Source organism: Idiotropiscis lumnitzeri, chromosome 5 (genome assembly GCF_059441095.1).
Source record: "Idiotropiscis lumnitzeri isolate Australia: NSW breed Sydney's pygmy pipehorse chromosome 5, RoL_Ilum_1.0, whole genome shotgun sequence".
NCBI classification, from domain to species: Eukaryota; Metazoa; Chordata; class Actinopteri; order Syngnathiformes; family Syngnathidae; genus Idiotropiscis; species Idiotropiscis lumnitzeri.
This window is the reverse complement of record NC_142395.1, coordinates 4985356-5000493: the sequence shown is the minus strand read 5'-3', so window position 1 is coordinate 5000493 and position 15138 is coordinate 4985356. Positions and strand designations below refer to the sequence as shown.

At 42.5% G+C, this 15138-nt stretch overlaps 13 non-coding genes across 13 annotated transcripts; all 13 read right to left on the bottom strand.

Moving 5' to 3' along the window:
• Positions 1–872: 872 nt before the first annotated feature.
• On the bottom strand, positions 873–991 carry LOC148336254 (5S ribosomal RNA). Its single transcript, XR_015843672.1, has one exon. It is a non-coding gene; the product is annotated as a 5S ribosomal RNA (ribosomal RNA).
• A 1009-nt stretch (positions 992–2000) lies between these two features.
• On the bottom strand, positions 2001–2119 carry LOC148336253 (5S ribosomal RNA). Its single transcript, XR_015843671.1, has one exon. It is a non-coding gene; the product is annotated as a 5S ribosomal RNA (ribosomal RNA).
• A 1009-nt stretch (positions 2120–3128) lies between these two features.
• LOC148336252 (5S ribosomal RNA) lies at positions 3129–3247 on the bottom strand. Its single transcript, XR_015843670.1, has one exon. It is a non-coding gene; the product is annotated as a 5S ribosomal RNA (ribosomal RNA).
• Positions 3248–4256: 1009 nt separating this feature from the next.
• LOC148336251 (5S ribosomal RNA) lies at positions 4257–4375 on the bottom strand. Its single transcript, XR_015843669.1, has one exon. It is a non-coding gene; the product is annotated as a 5S ribosomal RNA (ribosomal RNA).
• Positions 4376–5384: 1009 nt separating this feature from the next.
• On the bottom strand, positions 5385–5503 carry LOC148336250 (5S ribosomal RNA). Its single transcript, XR_015843668.1, has one exon. It is a non-coding gene; the product is annotated as a 5S ribosomal RNA (ribosomal RNA).
• Positions 5504–6512: 1009 nt separating this feature from the next.
• LOC148336249 (5S ribosomal RNA) lies at positions 6513–6631 on the bottom strand. Its single transcript, XR_015843667.1, has one exon. It is a non-coding gene; the product is annotated as a 5S ribosomal RNA (ribosomal RNA).
• Positions 6632–7640: 1009 nt separating this feature from the next.
• On the bottom strand, positions 7641–7759 carry LOC148336248 (5S ribosomal RNA). Its single transcript, XR_015843665.1, has one exon. It is a non-coding gene; the product is annotated as a 5S ribosomal RNA (ribosomal RNA).
• Positions 7760–8768: 1009 nt separating this feature from the next.
• LOC148336247 (5S ribosomal RNA) lies at positions 8769–8887 on the bottom strand. Its single transcript, XR_015843664.1, has one exon. It is a non-coding gene; the product is annotated as a 5S ribosomal RNA (ribosomal RNA).
• Positions 8888–9896: 1009 nt separating this feature from the next.
• On the bottom strand, positions 9897–10015 carry LOC148336246 (5S ribosomal RNA). Its single transcript, XR_015843663.1, has one exon. It is a non-coding gene; the product is annotated as a 5S ribosomal RNA (ribosomal RNA).
• Positions 10016–11024: 1009 nt separating this feature from the next.
• LOC148336245 (5S ribosomal RNA) lies at positions 11025–11143 on the bottom strand. Its single transcript, XR_015843662.1, has one exon. It is a non-coding gene; the product is annotated as a 5S ribosomal RNA (ribosomal RNA).
• Positions 11144–12152: 1009 nt separating this feature from the next.
• On the bottom strand, positions 12153–12271 carry LOC148336244 (5S ribosomal RNA). Its single transcript, XR_015843661.1, has one exon. It is a non-coding gene; the product is annotated as a 5S ribosomal RNA (ribosomal RNA).
• Positions 12272–13280: 1009 nt separating this feature from the next.
• Positions 13281–13399, bottom strand: LOC148336243 (5S ribosomal RNA). Its single transcript, XR_015843660.1, has one exon. It is a non-coding gene; the product is annotated as a 5S ribosomal RNA (ribosomal RNA).
• Positions 13400–14408: 1009 nt separating this feature from the next.
• Positions 14409–14527, bottom strand: LOC148336242 (5S ribosomal RNA). The gene has a single exon (XR_015843659.1). It is a non-coding gene; the product is annotated as a 5S ribosomal RNA (ribosomal RNA).
• Between the last annotated feature and the right edge of the window lie 611 nt (positions 14528–15138).

Genomic DNA, 15138 nt, shown 5'->3' with positions numbered 1-15138 from the left:
TGAAGTCACAGATATATGACAAATATCAGCAAATGTGTACAATGATTTGTTGGCACATACACATGGTTAAATGCGGACAAAAATCCGTAGATGGGCGACCTGTAAAAACGGGACCTTTTGATTGGCTGTGTTCTTACAGGTGACGTTTGCTACAGTCCTGCCGCGGACGACTCGCAAATGCGTGTGCTGATTTGCAAATGCGTGTCAGGAGACGTGTGTGGCTCCGTAGCTACACATTCGGACCACATGGGGGCACTAATATTATACCAGCCCCGTACCACCAATATATACACCAATAACTTGGGGGGGCGTTCACTGCTATCCACCCATGGTCATGTACCATTTATTTGACATTATTTAAATTAAATTGGAATAAATGGAAGAATAAAGTGGAACTAATAAAATAAGAACCAATGATATAACCAGTGAAGCTAAAAAAAATGAATGAAGCTTCTCCACACCTGCTAATTGCGACATTAACTATACTTCCCTTTATTGCATTCAGTAAACACCATTTTTTAAAATTGATTCATTAACTTTTTATTTAGTAAACACTCACTGCACCAACCCAACCGGACTGCATCGGGTCATATGTCTGCTACACCTGTAGACTCCGAGGGTACCCTTTTGGTCAATGTGTGGCTCCGGAGCCACAGTCAAGTCTCCAGACACGCATTTGCAAATTGCCACACGCATTTGCGAGTCGTCCACGGCGAGACTGTAGCAACACCCAAAGGCAGAGGACGCTGAATGTTGGCATTTTGTGCTCTCAGCCTGTCAGGCGAATATGTGGAAATTTATAAAAAAGCAGCTCGCATACTTGCTTACATTTGTCAAAGTTATTTTTATTTATTTATTTTTTGCGGTGCAAAAGCTTACAGCACCTGGTATTCCCAGGCGGTCTCCCATCCAAGTACTAACCAGGCCCGACCCTGCTTAGCTTCCGAGATCGGACGAGATCGGGCGTTCTCAGGGTAGTATGGCCGTAAGCGAGAATTCCCTCCAAAATTTTGCATTTTATACATGTGGTCTTTATTGTGGCAAATACTTCAATCCAAAAATACGTAACAAGAATCTGAAACTATAACCACAGTCACATATGTGTCACAACAATCTACAATGCATGATTGAAGTCACAGATATATGACAAATATCAGCAAATGTGTACAATGATTTGTTGGCACATACACATGGTTAAATGCGGACAAAAATCCGTAGATGGGCGACCTGTAAAAACGGGACCTTTTGATTGGCTGTGTTCTTACAGGTGACGTTTGCTACAGTCCTGCCGCGGACGACTCGCAAATGCGTGTGCTGATTTGCAAATGCGTGTCAGGAGACGTGTGTGGCTCCGTAGCTACACATTCGGACCACATGGGGGCACTAATATTATACCAGCCCCGTACCACCAATATATACACCAATAACTTGGGGGGGCGTTCACTGCTATCCACCCATGGTCATGTACCATTTATTTGACATTATTTAAATTAAATTGGAATAAATGGAAGAATAAAGTGGAACTAATAAAATAAGAACCAATGATATAACCAGTGAAGCTAAAAAAAATGAATGAAGCTTCTCCACACCTGCTAATTGCGACATTAACTATACTTCCCTTTATTGCATTCAGTAACCACCATTTTTTAAAATTGATTCATTAACTTTTTATTTAGTAAACACTCACTGCACCAACCCAACCGGACTGCATCGGGTCATATGTCTGCTACACCTGTAGACTCCGAGGGTACCATTTTGGTCAATGTGTGGCTCCGGAGCCACAGTCAAGTCTCCAGACACGCATTTGCAAATTGCCACACGCATTTGCGAGTCGTCCACGGCGAGACTGTAGCAACACCCAAAGGCAGAGGACGCTGAATGTTGGCATTTTGTGCTCTCAGCCTGTCAGGCGAATATGTGGAAATTTATAAAAAAGCAGCTCGCATACTTGCTTACATTTGTCAAAGTTATTTTTATTTATTTATTTTTTGCGGTGCAAAAGCTTACAGCACCTGGTATTCCCAGGCGGTCTCCCATCCAAGTACTAACCAGGCCCGACCCTGCTTAGCTTCCGAGATCGGACGAGATCGGGCGTTCTCAGGGTAGTATGGCCGTAAGCGAGAATTCCCTCCAAAATTTTGCATTTTATACATGTGGTCTTTATTGTGGCAAATACTTCAATCCAAAAATACGTAACTAGAATCTGAAACTATAACCACAGTCACAAATGTGTCACAACAATCTACAATGCATGATTGAAGTCACAGATATATGACAAATATCAGCAAATGTGTACAATGATTTGTTGGCACATACACATGGTTAAATGCGGACAAAAATCCGTAGATGGGCGACCTGTAAAAACGGGACCTTTTGATTGGCTGTGTTCTTACAGGTGACGTTTGCTACAGTCCTGCCGCGGACGACTCGCAAATGCGTGTGCTGATTTGCAAATGCGTGTCAGGAGACGTGTGTGGCTCCGTAGCTACACATTCGGACCACATGGGGGCACTAATATTATACCAGCCCCGTACCACCAATATATACACCAATAACTTGGGGGGGCGTTCACTGCTATCCACCCATGGTCATGTACCATTTATTTGACATTATTTAAATTAAATTGGAATAAATGGAAGAATAAAGTGGAACTAATAAAATAAGAACCAATGATATAACCAGTGAAGCTAAAAAAAATGAATGAAGCTTCTCCACACCTGCTAATTGCGACATTAACTATACTTCCCTTTATTGCATTCAGTAAACACCATTTTTTAAAATTGATTCATTAACTTTTTATTTAGTAAACACTCACTGCACCAACCCAACCGGACTGCATCGGGTCATATGTCTGCTACACCTGTAGACTCCGAGGGTACCCTTTTGGTCAATGTGTGGCTCCGGAGCCACAGTCAAGTCTCCAGACACGCATTTGCAAATTGCCACACGCATTTGCGAGTCGTCCACGGCGAGACTGTAGCAACACCCAAAGGCAGAGGACGCTGAATGTTGGCATTTTGTGCTCTCAGCCTGTCAGGCGAATATGTGGAAATTTATAAAAAAGCAGCTCGCATACTTGCTTACATTTGTCAAAGTTATTTTTATTTATTTATTTTTTGCGGTGCAAAAGCTTACAGCACCTGGTATTCCCAGGCGGTCTCCCATCCAAGTACTAACCAGGCCCGACCCTGCTTAGCTTCCGAGATCGGACGAGATCGGGCGTTCTCAGGGTAGTATGGCCGTAAGCGAGAATTCCCTCCAAAATTTTGCATTTTATACATGTGGTCTTTATTGTGGCAAATACTTCAATCCAAAAATACGTAACAAGAATCTGAAACTATAACCACAGTCACAAATGTGTCACAACAATCTACAATGCATGATTGAAGTCACAGATATATGACAAATATCAGCAAATGTGTACAATGATTTGTTGGCACATACACTTGGTTAAATGCGGACAAAAATCCGTAGATGGGCGACCTGTAAAAACGGGACCTTTTGATTGGCTGTATTCTTACAGGTGACGTTTGCTACAGTCCTGCCGCGGACGACTCGCAAATGCGTGTGCTGATTTGCAAATGCGTGTCAGGAGACGTGTGTGGCTCCGTAGCTACACATTCGGACCACATGGGGGCACTAATATTATACCAGCCCCGTACCACCAATATATACACCAATAACTTGGGGGGGCGTTCACTGCTATCCACCCATGGTCATGTACCATTTATTTGACATTATTTAAATTAAATTGGAATAAATGGAAGAATAAAGTGGAACTAATAAAATAAGAACCAATGATATAACCAGTGAAGCTAAAAAAAATGAATGAAGCTTCTCCACACCTGCTAATTGCCACATTAACTATACTTCCCTTTATTGCATTCAGTAAACACCATTTTTTAAAATTGATTCATTAACTTTTTATTTAGTAAACACTCACTGCACCAACCCAACCGGACTGCATCGGGTCATATGTCTGCTACACCTGTAGACTCCGAGGGTACCCTTTTGGTCAATGTGTGGCTCCGGAGCCACAGTCAAGTCTCCAGACACGCATTTGCAAATTGCCACACGCATTTGCGAGTCGTCCACGGCGAGACTGTAGCAACACCCAAAGGCAGAGGACGCCGAATGTTGGCATTTTGTGCTCTCAGCCTGTCAGGCGAATATGTGGAAATTTATAAAAAAGCAGCTCGCATACTTGCTTACATTTGTCAAAGTTATTTTTATTTATTTATTTTTTGCGGTGCAAAAGCTTACAGCACCTGGTATTCCCAGGCGGTCTCCCATCCAAGTACTAACCAGGCCCGACCCTGCTTAGCTTCCGAGATCGGACGAGATCGGGCGTTCTCAGGGTAGTATGGCCGTAAGCGAGAATTCCCTCCAACATTTTGCATTTTATACATGTGGTCTTTATTGTGGCAAATACTTCAATCCAAAAATACGTAACAAGAATCTGAAACTATAACCACAGTCACAAATGTGTCACAACAATCTACAATGCATGATTGAAGTCACAGATATATGACAAATATCAGCAAATGTGTACAATGATTTGTTGGCACATACACATGGTTAAATGCGGACAAAAATCCGTAGATGGGCGACCTGTAAAAACGGGACCTTTTGATTGGCTGTGTTCTTACAGGTGACGTTTGCTACAGTCCTGCCGCGGACGACTCGCAAATGCGTGTGCTGATTTGCAAATGCGTGTCAGGAGACGTGTGTGGCTCCGTAGCTACACATTCGGACCACATGGGGGCACTAATATTATACCAGCCCCGTACCACCAATATATACACCAATAACTTGGGGGGGCGTTCACTGATATCCACCCATGGTCATGTACCATTTATTTGACATTATTTAAATTAAATTGGAATAAATGGAAGAATAAAGTGGAACTAATAAAATAAGAACCAATGATATAACCAGTGAAGCTAAAAAAAATGAATGAAGCTTCTCCACACCTGCTAATTGCCACATTAACTATACTTCCCTTTATTGCATTCAGTAAACACCATTTTTTAAAATTGATTCATTAACTTTTTATTTAGTAAACACTCACTGCACCAACCCAACCGGACTGCATCGGGTCATATGTCTGCTACACCTGTAGACTCCGAGGGTACCCTTTTGGTCAATGTGTGGCTCCGGAGCCACAGTCAAGTCTCCAGACACGCATTTGCAAATTGCCACACGCATTTGCGAGTCGTCCACGGCGAGACTGTAGCAACACCCAAAGGCAGAGGACGCTGAATGTTGGCATTTTGTGCTCTCAGCCTGTCAGGCGAATATGTGGAAATTTATAAAAAAGCAGCTCGCATACTTGCTTACATTTGTCAAAGTTATTTTTATTTATTTATTTTTTGCGGTGCAAAAGCTTACAGCACCTGGTATTCCCAGGCGGTCTCCCATCCAAGTACTAACCAGGCCCGACCCTGCTTAGCTTCCGAGATCGGACGAGATCGGGCGTTCTCAGGGTAGTATGGCCGTAAGCGAGAATTCCCTCCAAAATTTTGCATTTTATACATGTGGTCTTTATTGTGGCAAATACTTCAATCCAAAAATACGTAACAAGAATCTGAAACTATAACCACAGTCACAAATGTGTCACAACAATCTACAATGCATGATTGAAGTCACAGATATATGACAAATATCAGCAAATGTGTACAATGATTTGTTGGCACATACACATGGTTAAATGCGGACAAAAATCCGTAGATGGGCGACCTGTAAAAACGGGACCTTTTGATTGGCTGTGTTCTTACAGGTGACGTTTGCTACAGTCCTGCCGCGGACGACTCGCAAATGCGTGTGCTGATTTGCAAATGCGTGTCAGGAGACGTGTGTGGCTCCGTAGCTACACATTCGGACCACATGGGGGCACTAATATTATACCAGCCCCGTACCACCAATATATACACCAATAACTTGGGGGGGCGTTCACTGCTATCCACCCATGGTCATGTACCATTTATTTGACATTATTTAAATTAAATTGGAATAAATGGAAGAATAAAGTGGAACTAATAAAATAAGAACCAATGATATAACCAGTGAAGCTAAAAAAAATGAATGAAGCTTCTCCACACCTGCTAATTGCGACATTAACTATACTTCCCTTTATTGCATTCAGTAAACACCATTTTTTAAAATTGATTCATTAACTTTTTATTTAGTAAACACTCACTGCACCAACCCAACCGGACTGCATCGGGTCATATGTCTGCTACACCTGTAGACTCCGAGGGTACCCTTTTGGTCAATGTGTGGCTCCGGAGCCACAGTCAAGTCTCCAGACACGCATTTGCAAATTGCCACACGCATTTGCGAGTCGTCCACGGCGAGACTGTAGCAACACCCAAAGGCAGAGGACGCTGAATGTTGGCATTTTGTGCTCTCAGCCTGTCAGGCGAATATGTGGAAATTTATAAAAAAGCAGCTCGCATACTTGCTTACATTTGTCAAAGTTATTTTTATTTATTTATTTTTTGCGGTGCAAAAGCTTACAGCACCTGGTATTCCCAGGCGGTCTCCCATCCAAGTACTAACCAGGCCCGACCCTGCTTAGCTTCCGAGATCGGACGAGATCGGGCGTTCTCAGGGTAGTATGGCCGTAAGCGAGAATTCCCTCCAAAATTTTGCATTTTATACATGTGGTCTTTATTGTGGCAAATACTTCAATCCAAAAATACGTAACTAGAATCTGAAACTATAACCACAGTCACAAATGTGTCACAACAATCTACAATGCATGATTGAAGTCACAGATATATGACAAATATCAGCAAATGTGTACAATGATTTGTTGGCACATACACATGGTTAAATGCGGACAAAAATCCGTAGATGGGCGACCTGTAAAAACGGGACCTTTTGATTGGCTGTGTTCTTACAGGTGACGTTTGCTACAGTCCTGCCGCGGACGACTCGCAAATGCGTGTGCTGATTTGCAAATGCGTGTCAGGAGACGTGTGTGGCTCCGTAGCTACACATTCGGACCACATGGGGGCACTAATATTATACCAGCCCCGTACCACCAATATATACACCAATAACTTGGGGGGGCGTTCACTGCTATCCACCCATGGTCATGTACCATTTATTTGACATTATTTAAATTAAATTGGAATAAATGGAAGAATAAAGTGGAACTAATAAAATAAGAACCAATGATATAACCAGTGAAGCTAAAAAAAATGAATGAAGCTTCTCCACACCTGCTAATTGCGACATTAACTATACTTCCCTTTATTGCATTCAGTAAACACCATTTTTTAAAATTGATTCATTAACTTTTTATTTAGTAAACACTCACTGCACCAACCCAACCGGACTGCATCGGGTCATATGTCTGCTACACCTGTAGACTCCGAGGGTACCCTTTTGGTCAATGTGTGGCTCCGGAGCCACAGTCAAGTCTCCAGACACGCATTTGCAAATTGCCACACGCATTTGCGAGTCGTCCACGGCGAGACTGTAGCAACACCCAAAGGCAGAGGACGCTGAATGTTGGCATTTTGTGCTCTCAGCCTGTCAGGCGAATATGTGGAAATTTATAAAAAAGCAGCTCGCATACTTGCTTACATTTGTCAAAGTTATTTTTATTTATTTATTTTTTGCGGTGCAAAAGCTTACAGCACCTGGTATTCCCAGGCGGTCTCCCATCCAAGTACTAACCAGGCCCGACCCTGCTTAGCTTCCGAGATCGGACGAGATCGGGCGTTCTCAGGGTAGTATGGCCGTAAGCGAGAATTCCCTCCAAAATTTTGCATTTTATACATGTGGTCTTTATTGTGGCAAATACTTCAATCCAAAAATACGTAACAAGAATCTGAAACTATAACCACAGTCACAAATGTGTCACAACAATCTACAATGCATGATTGAAGTCACAGATATATGACAAATATCAGCAAATGTGTACAATGATTTGTTGGCACATACACATGGTTAAATGCGGACAAAAATCCGTAGATGGGCGACCTGTAAAAACGGGACCTTTTGATTGGCTGTGTTCTTACAGGTGACGTTTGCTACAGTCCTGCCGCGGACGACTCGCAAATGCGTGTGCTGATTTGCAAATGCGTGTCAGGAGACGTGTGTGGCTCCGTAGCTACACATTCGGACCACATGGGGGCACTAATATTATACCAGCCCCGTACCACCAATATATACACCAATAACTTGGGGGGGCGTTCACTGCTATCCACCCATGGTCATGTACCATTTATTTGACATTATTTAAATTAAATTGGAATAAATGGAAGAATAAAGTGGAACTAATAAAATAAGAACCAATGATATAACCAGTGAAGCTAAAAAAAATGAATGAAGCTTCTCCACACCTGCTAATTGCGACATTAACTATACTTCCCTTTATTGCATTCAGTAAACACCATTTTTTAAAATTGATTCATTAACTTTTTATTTAGTAAACACTCACTGCACCAACCCAACCGGACTGCATCGGGTCATATGTCTGCTACACCTGTAGACTCCGAGGGTACCCTTTTGGTCAATGTGTGGCTCCGGAGCCACAGTCAAGTCTCCAGACACGCATTTGCAAATTGCCACACGCATTTGCGAGTCGTCCACGGCGAGACTGTAGCAACACCCAAAGGCAGAGGACGCTGAATGTTGGCATTTTGTGCTCTCAGCCTGTCAGGCGAATATGTGGAAATTTATAAAAAAGCAGCTCGCATACTTGCTTACATTTGTCAAAGTTATTTTTATTTATTTATTTTTTGCGGTGCAAAAGCTTACAGCACCTGGTATTCCCAGGCGGTCTCCCATCCAAGTACTAACCAGGCCCGACCCTGCTTAGCTTCCGAGATCGGACGAGATCGGGCGTTCTCAGGGTAGTATGGCCGTAAGCGAGAATTCCCTCCAAAATTTTGCATTTTATACATGTGGTCTTTATTGTGGCAAATACTTCAATCCAAAAATACGTAACTAGAATCTGAAACTATAACCACAGTCACAAATGTGTCACAACAATCTACAATGCATGATTGAAGTCACAGATATATGACAAATATCAGCAAATGTGTACAATGATTTGTTGGCACATACACATGGTTAAATGCGGACAAAAATCCGTAGATGGGCGACCTGTAAAAACGGGACCTTTTGATTGGCTGTGTTCTTACAGGTGACGTTTGCTACAGTCCTGCCGCGGACGACTCGCAAATGCGTGTGCTGATTTGCAAATGCGTGTCAGGAGACGTGTGTGGCTCCGTAGCTACACATTCGGACCACATGGGGGCACTAATATTATACCAGCCCCGTACCACCAATATATACACCAATAACTTGGGGGGGCGTTCACTGCTATCCACCCATGGTCATGTACCATTTATTTGACATTATTTAAATTAAATTGGAATAAATGGAAGAATAAAGTGGAACTAATAAAATAAGAACCAATGATATAACCAGTGAAGCTAAAAAAAATGAATGAAGCTTCTCCACACCTGCTAATTGCGACATTAACTATACTTCCCTTTATTGCATTCAGTAAACACCATTTTTTAAAATTGATTCATTAACTTTTTATTTAGTAAACACTCACTGCACCAACCCAACCGGACTGCATCGGGTCATATGTCTGCTACACCTGTAGACTCCGAGGGTACCCTTTTGGTCAATGTGTGGCTCCGGAGCCACAGTCAAGTCTCCAGACACGCATTTGCAAATTGCCACACGCATTTGCGAGTCGTCCACGGCGAGACTGTAGCAACACCCAAAGGCAGAGGACGCTGAATGTTGGCATTTTGTGCTCTCAGCCTGTCAGGCGAATATGTGGAAATTTATAAAAAAGCAGCTCGCATACTTGCTTACATTTGTCAAAGTTATTTTTATTTATTTATTTTTTGCGGTGCAAAAGCTTACAGCACCTGGTATTCCCAGGCGGTCTCCCATCCAAGTACTAACCAGGCCCGACCCTGCTTAGCTTCCGAGATCGGACGAGATCGGGCGTTCTCAGGGTAGTATGGCCGTAAGCGAGAATTCCCTCCAAAATTTTGCATTTTATACATGTGGTCTTTATTGTGGCAAATACTTCAATCCAAAAATACGTAACTAGAATCTGAAACTATAACCACAGTCACAAATGTGTCACAACAATCTACAATGCATGATTGAAGTCACAGATATATGACAAATATCAGCAAATGTGTACAATGATTTGTTGGCACATACACATGGTTAAATGCGGACAAAAATCCGTAGATGGGCGACCTGTAAAAACGGGACCTTTTGATTGGCTGTGTTCTTACAGGTGACGTTTGCTACAGTCCTGCCGCGGACGACTCGCAAATGCGTGTGCTGATTTGCAAATGCGTGTCAGGAGACCTGTGTGGCTCCGTAGCTACACATTCGGACCACATGGGGGCACTAATATTATACCAGCCCCGTACCACCAATATATACACCAATAACTTGGGGGGGCGTTCACTGCTATCCACCCATGGTCATGTACCATTTATTTGACATTATTTAAATTAAATTGGAATAAATGGAAGAATAAAGTGGAACTAATAAAATAAGAACCAATGATATAACCAGTGAAGCTAAAAAAAATGAATGAAGCTTCTCCACACCTGCTAATTGCCACATTAACTATACTTCCCTTTATTGCATTCAGTAAACACCATTTTTTAAAATTGATTCATTAACTTTTTATTTAGTAAACACTCACTGCACCAACCCAACCGGACTGCATCGGGTCATATGTCTGCTACACCTGTAGACTCCGAGGGTACCCTTTTGGTCAATGTGTGGCTCCGGAGCCACAGTCAAGTCTCCAGACACGCATTTGCAAATTGCCACACGCATTTGCGAGTCGTCCACGGCGAGACTGTAGCAACACCCAAAGGCAGAGGACGCTGAATGTTGGCATTTTGTGCTCTCAGCCTGTCAGGCGAATATGTGGAAATTTATAAAAAAGCAGCTCGCATACTTGCTTACATTTGTCAAAGTTATTTTTATTTATTTATTTTTTGCGGTGCAAAAGCTTACAGCACCTGGTATTCCCAGGCGGTCTCCCATCCAAGTACTAACCAGGCCCGACCCTGCTTAGCTTCCGAGATCGGACGAGATCGGGCGTTCTCAGGGTAGTATGGCCGTAAGCGAGAATTCCCTCCAAAATTTTGCATTTTATACATGTGGTCTTTATTGTGGCAAATACTTCAATCCAAAAATACGTAACTAGAATCTGAAACTATAACCACAGTCACAAATGTGTCACAACAATCTACAATGCATGATTGAAGTCACAGATATATGACAAATATCAGCAAATGTGTACAATGATTTGTTGGCACATACACATGGTTAAATGCGGACAAAAATCCGTAGATGGGCGACCTGTAAAAACGGGACCTTTTGATTGGCTGTGTTCTTACAGGTGACGTTTGCTACAGTCCTGCCGCGGACGACTCGCAAATGCGTGTGCTGATTTGCAAATGCGTGTCAGGAGACGTGTGTGGCTCCGTAGCTACACATTCGGACCACATGGGGGCACTAATATTATACCAGCCCCGTACCACCAATATATACACCAATAACTTGGGGGGGCGTTCACTGCTATCCACCCATGGTCATGTACCATTTATTTGACATTATTTAAATTAAATTGGAATAAATGGAAGAATAAAGTGGAACTAATAAAATAAGAACCAATGATATAACCAGTGAAGCTAAAAAAAATGAATGAAGCTTCTCCACACCTGCTAATTGCGACATTAACTATACTTCCCTTTATTGCATTCAGTAAACACCATTTTTTAAAATTGATTCATTAACTTTTTATTTAGTAAACACTCACTGCACCAACCCAACCGGACTGCATCGGGTCATATGTCTGCTACACCTGTAGACTCCGAGGGTACCCTTTTGGTCAATGTGTGGCTCCGGAGCCACAGTCAAGTCTCCAGACACGCATTTGCAAATTGCCACACGCATTTGCGAGTCGTCCACGGCGAGACTGTAGCAACACCCAAAGGCAGAGGACGCTGAATGTTGGCATTTTGTGCTCTCAGCCTGTCAGGCGAATATGTGGAAATTTATAAAAAAGCAGCTCGCATACTTGCTTACATTTGTCAAAGTTATTTTTATTTATTTATTTTTTGCGGTGCAAAAGCTTACAGCACCTGGTATTCCCAGGCGGTCTCCCATCCAAGTACTAACCAGGCCCGACCCTGCTTAGCTTCCGAGATCGGACGAGATCGGGCGTTCTCAGGGTAGTATGGCCGTAAGCGAGAATTCCCTCCAAAATTTTGCATTTTATACATGTGGTCTTTATTGTGGCAAATACTTCAATCCAAAAATACGTAACTAGAATCTGAAACTATAACCACAGTCACAAATGTGTCACAACAATCTACAATGCATGATTGAAGTCACAGATATATGACAAATATCAGCAAATGTGTACAATGATTTGTTGGCACATACACATGGTTAAATGCGGACAAAAATCCGTAGATGGGCGACCTGTAAAAACGGGACCTTTTGATTGGCTGTGTTCTTACAGGTGACGTTTGCTACAGTCCTGCCGCGGACGACTCGCAAATGCGTGTGCTGATTTGCAAATGCGTGTCAGGAGACGTGTGTGGCTCCGTAGCTACACATTCGGACCACATGGGGGCACTAATATTATACCAGCCCCGTACCACCAATATATACACCAATAACTTGGGGGGGCGTTCACTGCTATCCACCCATGGTCATGTACCATTTATTTGACATTATTTAAATTAAATTGGAATAAATGGAAGAATAAAGTGGAACTAATAAAATAAGAACCAATGATATAACCAGTGAAGCTAAAAAAAATGAATGAAGCTTCTCCACACCTGCTAATTGCGACATTAACTATACTTCCCTTTATTGCATTCAGTAAACACCATTTTTTAAAATTGATTCATTAACTTTTTATTTAGTAAACACTCACTGCACCAACCCAACCGGACTGCATCGGGTCATATGTCTGCTACACCTGTAGACTCCGAGGGTACCCTTTTGGTCAATGTGTGGCTCCGGAGCCACAGTCAAGTCTCCAGACACGCATTTGCAAATTGCCACACGCATTTGCGAGTCGTCCACGGCGAGACTGTAGCAACACCCAAAGGCAGAGGACGCTGAATGTTGGCATTTTGTGCTCTCAGCCTGTCAGGCGAATATGTGGAAATTTATAAAAAAGCAGCTCGCATACTTGCTTACATTTGTCAAAGTTATTTTTATTTATTTATTTTTTGCGGTGCAAAAGCTTACAGCACCTGGTATTCCCAGGCGGTCTCCCATCCAAGTACTAACCAGGCCCGACCCTGCTTAGCTTCCGAGATCGGACGAGATCGGGCGTTCTCAGGGTAGTATGGCCGTAAGCGAGAATTCCCTCCAAAATTTTGCATTTTATACATGTGGTCTTTATTGTGGCAAATACTTCAATCCAAAAATACGTAACAAGAATCTGAAACTATAACCACAGTCACAAATGTGTCACAACAATCTACAATGCATGATTGAAGTCACAGATATATGACAAATATCAGCAAATGTGTACAATGATTTGTTGGCACATACACTTGGTTAAATGCGGACAAAAATCCGTAGATGGGCGACCTGTAAAAACGGGACCTTTTGATTGGCTGTGTTCTTACAGGTGACGTTTGCTACAGTCCTGCCGCGGACGACTCGCAAATGCGTGTGCTGATTTGCAAATGCGTGTCAGGAGACGTGTGTGGCTCCGTAGCTACACATTCGGACCACATGGGGGCACTAATATTATACCAGCCCCGTACCACCAATATATACACCAATAACTTGGGGGGGCGTTCACTGCTATCCACCCATGGTCATGTACCATTTATTTGACATTATTTAAATTAAATTGGAATAAATGGAAGAATAAAGTGGAACTAATAAAATAAGAACCAATGATATAACCAGTGAAGCTAAAAAAAATGAATGAAGCTTCTCCACACCTGCTAATTGCCACATTAACTATACTTCCCTTTATTGCATTCAGTAAACACCATTTTTTAAAATTGATTCATTAACTTTTTATTTAGTAAACACTCACTGCACCAACCCAACCGGACTGCATCGGGTCATATGTCTGCTACACCTGTAGACTCCGAGGGTACCCTTTTGGTCAATGTGTGGCTCCGGAGCCACAGTCAAGTCTCCAGACACGCATTTGCAAATTGCCACACGCATTTGCGAGTCGTCCACGGCGAGACTGTAGCAACACCCAAAGGCAGAGGACGCCGAATGTTGGCATTTTGTGCTCTCAGCCTGTCAGGCGAATATGTGGAAATTTATAAAAAAGCAGCTCGCATACTTGCTTACATTTGTCAAAGTTATTTTTATTTATTTATTTTTTGCGGTGCAAAAGCTTACAGCACCTGGTATTCCCAGGCGGTCTCCCATCCAAGTACTAACCAGGCCCGACCCTGCTTAGCTTCCGAGATCGGACGAGATCGGGCGTTCTCAGGGTAGTATGGCCGTAAGCGAGAATTCCCTCCAACATTTTGCATTTTATACATGTGGTCTTTATTGTGGCAAATACTTCAATCCAAAAATACGTAACAAGAATCTGAAACTATAACCACAGTCACAAATGTGTCACAACAATCTACAATGCATGATTGAAGTCACAGATATATGACAAATATCAGCAAATGTGTACAATGATTTGTTGGCACATACACATGGTTAAATGCGGACAAAAATCCGTAGATGGGCGACCTGTAAAAACGGGACCTTTTGATTGGCTGTGTTCTTACAGGTGACGTTTGCTACAGTCCTGCCGCGGACGACTCGCAAATGCGTGTGCTGATTTGCAAATGCGTGTCAGGAGACGTGTGTGGCTCCGTAGCTACACATTCGGACCACATGGGGGCACTAATATTATACCAGCCCCGTACCACCAATATATACACCAATAACTTGGGGGGGCGTTCACTGATATCCACCCATGGTCATGTACCATTTATTTGACATTATTTAAATTAAATTGGAATAAATGGAAGGATAAAGTGGAACTAATAAAATAAGAACCAATGATATAACCAGTGAAGCTAAAAAAAATGAATGAAGCTTCTCCACACCTGCTAATTGCCA